The sequence below is a fragment of the Echiichthys vipera genome (assembly GCF_963691815.1).
Source record: "Echiichthys vipera genome assembly, chromosome: X".
In the NCBI taxonomy this organism is placed as follows: domain Eukaryota; kingdom Metazoa; phylum Chordata; class Actinopteri; order Perciformes; family Trachinidae; genus Echiichthys; species Echiichthys vipera.
Genome location: NC_139825.1, coordinates 19279789 through 19286901, shown reverse-complemented (window position 1 = coordinate 19286901; position 7113 = coordinate 19279789).

Below are 7113 nucleotides of genomic sequence, written 5' to 3'. Positions count from 1 at the left end.
GTCGGACGTAAATGCACCTCTGGGTGTGGACGCTCTGGCCCACCCGTGGCCGAGAGGGCTGCTCTATGCATTCCCCCCCCTCAGCCTGATCTCCCCCACTCTAGCCAGGGTGAGGGAGCAGGGCTTGTCGCTAATCCTGATAGCACCACGATGGTCGTCCTAACATTGGGTAGCGGAAATAATTCAGCTACTAGCGGGTGAGCCATGGCCTCTCCCCATACACAGGGACCTTCTATCCCAGGCATGCGGAGAGATCTACCACCCTCATCCAGATCGCATAGCTCTTTGGGCTTGGCCCGTGAGAGGTGGAACCTGAACATTGCAGGCCTGCCTGCACAGGTCATTGACACCATTCAGAGTGCAAGGGCCCCGTCCACTCACTCTCTTTACAGTGGTAAGTGGCGGGTTTTTGAGGAATGGTGCGTCTCTAAACACACCATTCCTTTTTAGTGCTCGGTGGTGGACCTGTTGTGTTTCCTGCAGGAATTAGTAGATAAGGGGAAGGCCTTCTCTACGATTAAAGTATACCTAGCGGTCATCTCAGCTTGTCATGTGGGCTTCGGAGATAAGCCGGTGGGGCAGCATCCTTTAGTTGGTCGCTTCATGAAGGGTGCGCGACGCAAGCTTCCAGTTTCCAGGCCCCTGGTTCCTTTGTGGGACCTGTCAGTTGTGTTGGATGCCCTCTCTCATCACCCATTTGAGCCCATAGAGGCGTGGGAGATGAAGTTTGTATCTCTCAAAACAGTGTTGCTCTTAGCTTTGACCACAGCGAAGCGTGTGAGTGATTTGCAGGCTTTTTCCATCCGCCCGTCCTGCCTACAGTTTGCACCAGGCCTCACCAGGGCCTGCATGCGGCCCAATCCAGCATTTGTGCCTAAGGTGGTGGTGTCTGCCTACACATGTCCCACAGTAGAGCTTTTCATCCTCCTCCCAGGAGAGGCTTAACACATTATGCCCGGTCCGGGCCCTACATGTGTATGTGAACAGGTCAGCTGGATTCAGGAGAACGGATCAGCTGTTTGTGTCTTGGGCTACTTCCCATAGAGGAAGGCCATTGTCCCGCCAGAGGCTGTCACACTGGATTGTGGAGGCCATATCTCTGGCTTATAGTTGTAAAGGTCTGCAGCCACCCCAGGGGTTGAGGGCTCACTCTACAAGAGGTGTGGCCACTTCCTGGGCCTTATTCAGGGGAGTGTCTGTAGGGGACATTTGTGCTGTGGCGAGCTGGGCTACGCCTCACACTTTTGTGAAGTTTTACAGGCTGGATGTCACTGGACCTTCTTTGGCACAGGCAGTGCTAAGGGCTAACACGCCAGGGTCCCTGTGGTAGTAACTTTCCAGCTCTGCTTTATTATGGCTGCAGGAGATTGAATGCAATCCGGGAGGCGTCTATATCTCCCATAGTGAAACACCGAACGAAGTTAGAAAAAGAACTTTGGGTTACTTAAGGTAACCTCGGTTCTTTGATAACAGAGTGAGGTGTTTCACCATCATTTCCCTCCTTGCATAGACACGGAAAGAAACCAGTGTTGAATGATTTAGGAAGGGCCGGTCATCTGTGGTAATATGAGGGGGCGTGACCCCTGCACAGTTTGACCTGTCTGTCACAGACAGACGTTGTGTCATTGGAGCTTCCATAGTTGGTCACACCAAGGCGATTCCCATAGTGAAACACCTCACTCTGTTATCAAAGAACCGAGGTTACGTTAAGTAACCCAAAGATCTTTTGGGAAGAGGCGAAAATACTGGTTGTAATTGGCTTAATCATCGGTCTATCACCAACCTACGGGCCAAATCAACCAATCGGATTAACGAAGAGTACGATGTACTAACAGCGTCGAGGCACAGCTCAGCAAGTAAACAACATGTCGGTAAAGGATATTTGTTTGTGTAACGTGAATTTACTGATAAAAGGCACAGTTTCAGGTGCCCGGCCCATATTCCAACAGAAGTATCCAAGAAAAAGCAGCTTGCTCGATAGCGGCGCTCATCTCCTCCGTGGAAGCCATCATGTTGTTTTTACTGAACAGTTGCTTCTTGTTGCATCACACTTCGACACAAAACAAAAACACAAAACACCACAAAAATATATTATAACAACAATCTGATATTAGCATAAGCCATGTTTATCTCTACAAATCAAAATACACATATAAAACTTTTCAAAGATCTTAAAAAAGCAAATAATTTTATACAGTAATTAATAAGGTTTGTAATCAGGCTCAACTTCACACAAACAACACAAATTGCAGCAATAATTATAGGAAAATGCTTATATAATGCTCTGTGGTACATTCCATGTGCAAATTTTTTTCTTCTTCTTCATTAAATTAGAGCATTTTACAACAAGAAAATAATGAAAATTAATGAAAAATACAGCATGTGCAGTGTTTTATATGCGTACATCCTCATGCTCGTACTGGTAGAGACAAAAATGGACATTTTTGGATTCAAATCACATCTTGCACATCCTAACACCATCTGATCGAGCCTCTCCTCCTGCATGATGCATGGTTTTTTTATTGATTCATCCATCATTGGATGTTTGCAACCTGATCTTCTGCTTTTGTGATCTTTTTAATTTCTCATCTTCATTTCAGTCATCTGTAACTTCCCAACGTCTTTTTCAATTTTTTTTCTGCTCTATTTGCATGCCAATGTTTAGAGCACCTTTTTCAGTTTTAAATGCAAATTGTTCAGAGGACTGATGTTTTTCAATCCAGCTGCAAAGCATGCCTCCTCTAAAAATGTCAATAGCTCATTAGAAGAGGACTCTCCTCTCTAGTTGTCACAGGGCTTTTTATCATCATTACCTCATTCCCTCCCTCCTGGTCGCCAGCTCCCACATGTCTGTTGCACACCACAATAAGTGTGTATGTGTGTGTCCATGTAAGATTGATGCTGTATCTGTGTGCCTTGTCATTAGAGAGGAGGCGATGGCTGCAGTGGTGTTGGTGACGTTTCAATATCAATTCCCTCCTATATATCAATATCAATATCAATATCAATATCAATATCAATATCAATATCAATATCAAGGCCCTAACATTCCCACCTCTTTGCCAATCTAACCTTGTCCTCACCCCCCTGTGCTATAGTAGCAGGTCATTGTCCTGCATAGTTATTCATGCTATTGGAAGAGACTTAATGTATATCCTCTGTAACCACATTTATTCAAGGATTTAATCAGTAGCTTGAGTTGTATCTTAATAAGTCAGTGAGATTAATTGGGTTCAGATCTGTTTTATTGTTCTTTATTATATTGTTCTCTATTTATATTTATGTTCTTTTCTGTAATCTCCAAGATATTCTTTATTATATAATGGGTAAGGGAATTGCGTACTGTAAATGAAAATTGGTCGTGTCTCCATCAGATGCCATATCAAGTCGTATCAAGGCAAAAATAATTGCAGTCATTAGATTGATGTTACACAAGTTGATGTAGTCATTTCGTTTCTGGTTTTCAATGCATTATATGTATTTTATCTTGCAGAACATATGTATTACCACCCAGTTACTACTGTAAATGAGCTTTGACCCTGAGGTGATCCTCAAAGATAGAAACACATTCTTCATGAGGCAGCTGCTGACATCTGTTCATTTGCAGACAGAGAGTCTGAACATGGAGTCTTTCTGTCTTTCAAATAATATTTTCTCCTATTAATCATATAGTCTTGTATATGGAGAACACAGCCAATAAAGCTTCATGAGATTTGAACAAAACGAGATAAAACATTAAGTGACACATGCTCAAATGACAATCCAACAATGAATGTTTTATGAGTATTAATAGACAATTGGCTGTGCGTGTTGAATCTCTGTGCCATTATCCACCTTGACCTGGAGTCAAGACTGCAGAGCACTCTGCCATTGATTTTAAACCCTAACAAAGTAGTAGAGTCAACCTTGTATTATTATATGGCTTTATATTATTGAGATACAGGAGCTTTTTTACTCATGGATGAAACCAAATTAAGGGCACACACACTCTGGCAAATGGAGCTCTTGGCGGGCGATGAAATTCTAGCCCAGCAGCTCATGGAGGAGAGGTTCATCCTCCTGACTGTGATGGCCACTCTCTGCATGCAGTCACGTTTGCTGGCTAACATTGACTGGAAAAACGACTGAAACAATGGAAAATACAAGGGTGGGGGTTTGGAGAGGGGGATGGTTTTTCGCAACCAGGGAAATGCGGCTTGGAGCATGAAATCAGAGCCACTGGAGATGGCTGTTCTCTCATTGAATCCTGCTCTCCTGTTCTGCTGACTTGGAGGTTTGTGGCTGTAATGAATATCTTGCCAGGGATTGTGAAGGCTTCCCTGGGCTGCTCTGTATTCAGCTGCAACTCAACCCAAGGTAGACTCCATGACTCTACAGATGGATGGTTGGATCTCTTTTTTTTCTTCTGCTCTACTCCTTGATGAAATTCATTGCTTGTGTAATAGGGGTTTTATTGTACACTGCTGACTGGGTTTCATAATCTGCTCTCAGTGCACAGCGGAGATAAATCAACCAGAAAATCGTTTTGAGGTATAATTGCTTACATATCAAGGCAATCTCCAGGTGAGGACATCGGGTTTGCCATTTAGTTACACCTTGGCTTTGGTGAAATAAGAAAAACACCAGAAATCCTGCTCTACCCTTGGCTTCACGACACCTTTAACGTGAAGTCTTGATGGAGTCTAAATGCCAAAGACTCTCATTCAATCATATTTGTCATGCATTGTTAGATAAAATCTTACTTTCACATCTAAAAAGGAATCATTAAGTCTTCCTGATTGAAATGTGTGCTGCATTGAAAAAAAACATTACATTATGAGAAACTTGATTAAAGAATGTTTGTACTTCAGGGTGTTAAGTTAGAGGTTTTAAAAGGCTTTTCTTGTTTTGTAATACGTGTCTCTTTAATATCTAACACTAATAAATGTATTCTGAATTTTTTCAGATATTGCTTTTTTCTGTCAGGATCCACCACATATTCCATCTTAATTTGCAAATGGGATTAAAATGGCTAACTGGCCTTTCGCTAAACTCTTGTTTTGGAGGGTGTCATCGTTCCAAAAACACAAGATCCAAACTGAAAGGAATGTGCTAACTAGCATTACCACCTACAGTTGTAAATTATCATTACTTCCAAAGGGTTTTATGTTCCAAGCAACAAAATATGTGATACAGAATTTCACAATATTAAACTGACAGTAGAACAACATTTTTTTTGTATTGCTTTTTTGTCAAAATCAGACTAACTAAATCCACTCATATTATATCCCTCACTGGACTCTACCATGTGCCAGAGGGTGGGAGGAAGAGGAAGGTTTCGGCCAACTGGCTCCACGCACGCACGCACGCATGCACGCACACACACACACACACACACACACACACACACACACACACACACACACACACACACACACACACACACACACACACACACACACACACACACACACACACACACACACACACACACACACACAATAACGAGAATATCATCTCCTTGTCCCCATGTGCTTCTCTGCGACACAACCAGAGATGACTGAACTGAATACTGAGCTGCTTATTGGAGCATGATTAGAGACCAAAGGACCCACAGCTAAATATCAGATGAACAGCCATTTCCCCACAACAATAGCTAATTGAACACAGCACCTTGTCTCTCGAAGGCTGTGTTGGGGCCTATTGAAATGGTGCAGGTTGATATTTCTTTCAAAAGGGGCTCTCAAGAACTGAGTATCCACAGCTGCTGTCTGCGTTAAGAGGCCTGAGTGACCCTAGTTTCCTGCAGTGTATCAAAGACTGAATAAAATGCTGCTGGATAGTCACTTAGGAGCTATGAAGTGCGTGTGATTTTGATAGTTGATCCTGCAGAGTCAGCTCACAAGGATACACAATACGTGCAAAGCAAGCAAGTCCAAAATGACGATATTTGATTAGTATTTGTTTCCTACTATGTGAATGGCAGTACATGTTTAGAGCTGTTGCCTCCCAAAGACCACACACAGGCCAACGTACGAGTAAATAAAAAAGGACTTTATATGAGAATGCATGAGTGAGTTACTATCTGGATCTACAAAACACCCTTTTTTAAATGTGGGTTGTAATGTTTTGCGATGTTTTTGACCTCTGTTGGTCACAAATGACACTGTGTGCAAAGAGTACTGTAACAAATATAAAGTCACTGTGTAAGTGTAAGTGTAAATGAGATGGCATTTTGAACACATGGATGTCTCATAGAAGCCTTTACAACCTATGGTAATTTGCCCTTGACAGGCCTTTAAAAACACACATATAGTGCAATTAAAATGCATGTAAAATTAAGTCAGACACTGACAATAAATAGAAAATACATTAAGGTAATTTAAACAATGATTTTGAGTTTTGTGTGTTAAGAATTCCAAATGTTGACCCCTAAACAGAAAAGCTATTTGTATAAAGTAAGAAATTACATTCTTTCTTTCTTTCATGACCGAAAGAACGAGGTCACGGGTACAAGCGGCCGAAATGGGTTTTCTCAGGAGGGTGGCTGGAGTCTCCCTTAGAGATAGGGTGAGAAGTTCAGCCATCCGTGAGGAACTCGGAGTAGAGCAGCTGCTCCTTTGCGTTGAAAGGAGCCAGTTGAGGTGGTTCGGGCATCTAGTAAGGATGCCCCCTGGGCGCCTCCCTAGGGAGGTGTTCCAGGCACGTCCAGCTGGGAGGAGGCCTCGGGGAAGACCCAGGACTAGGTGGAGAGATTATATCTCCACACTGGCCTGGGAACGCCTTGGGATCCCCCAGTTAGAGCTGGTTAATGTGGCCCGGGAAAGGGAAGTTTGGGGTCCCCTGCTAAAGCTGCTGCTGCCCCCGCGACCCGACCCCGGGTAAGCGGATGAAGATGAGATGAGGTGAAGATGAAAAAATTACATTTTACTGACACATTGAAATATGCTAATGTCTGGAAAAAGACATTGTCTGATATTCAGGTCAATACGGTATTTGAGAACTTTGCTATAATGAGAGCAACTCTGCCTTTATGACCACCCTTGGTGCAGTCCACCCTGTTGGTGTGTTTTTTACTATATTTTTGGTTTGTTTGTTGTATTTTCTCTTTGAGGTAAAAACACACAACTTCCA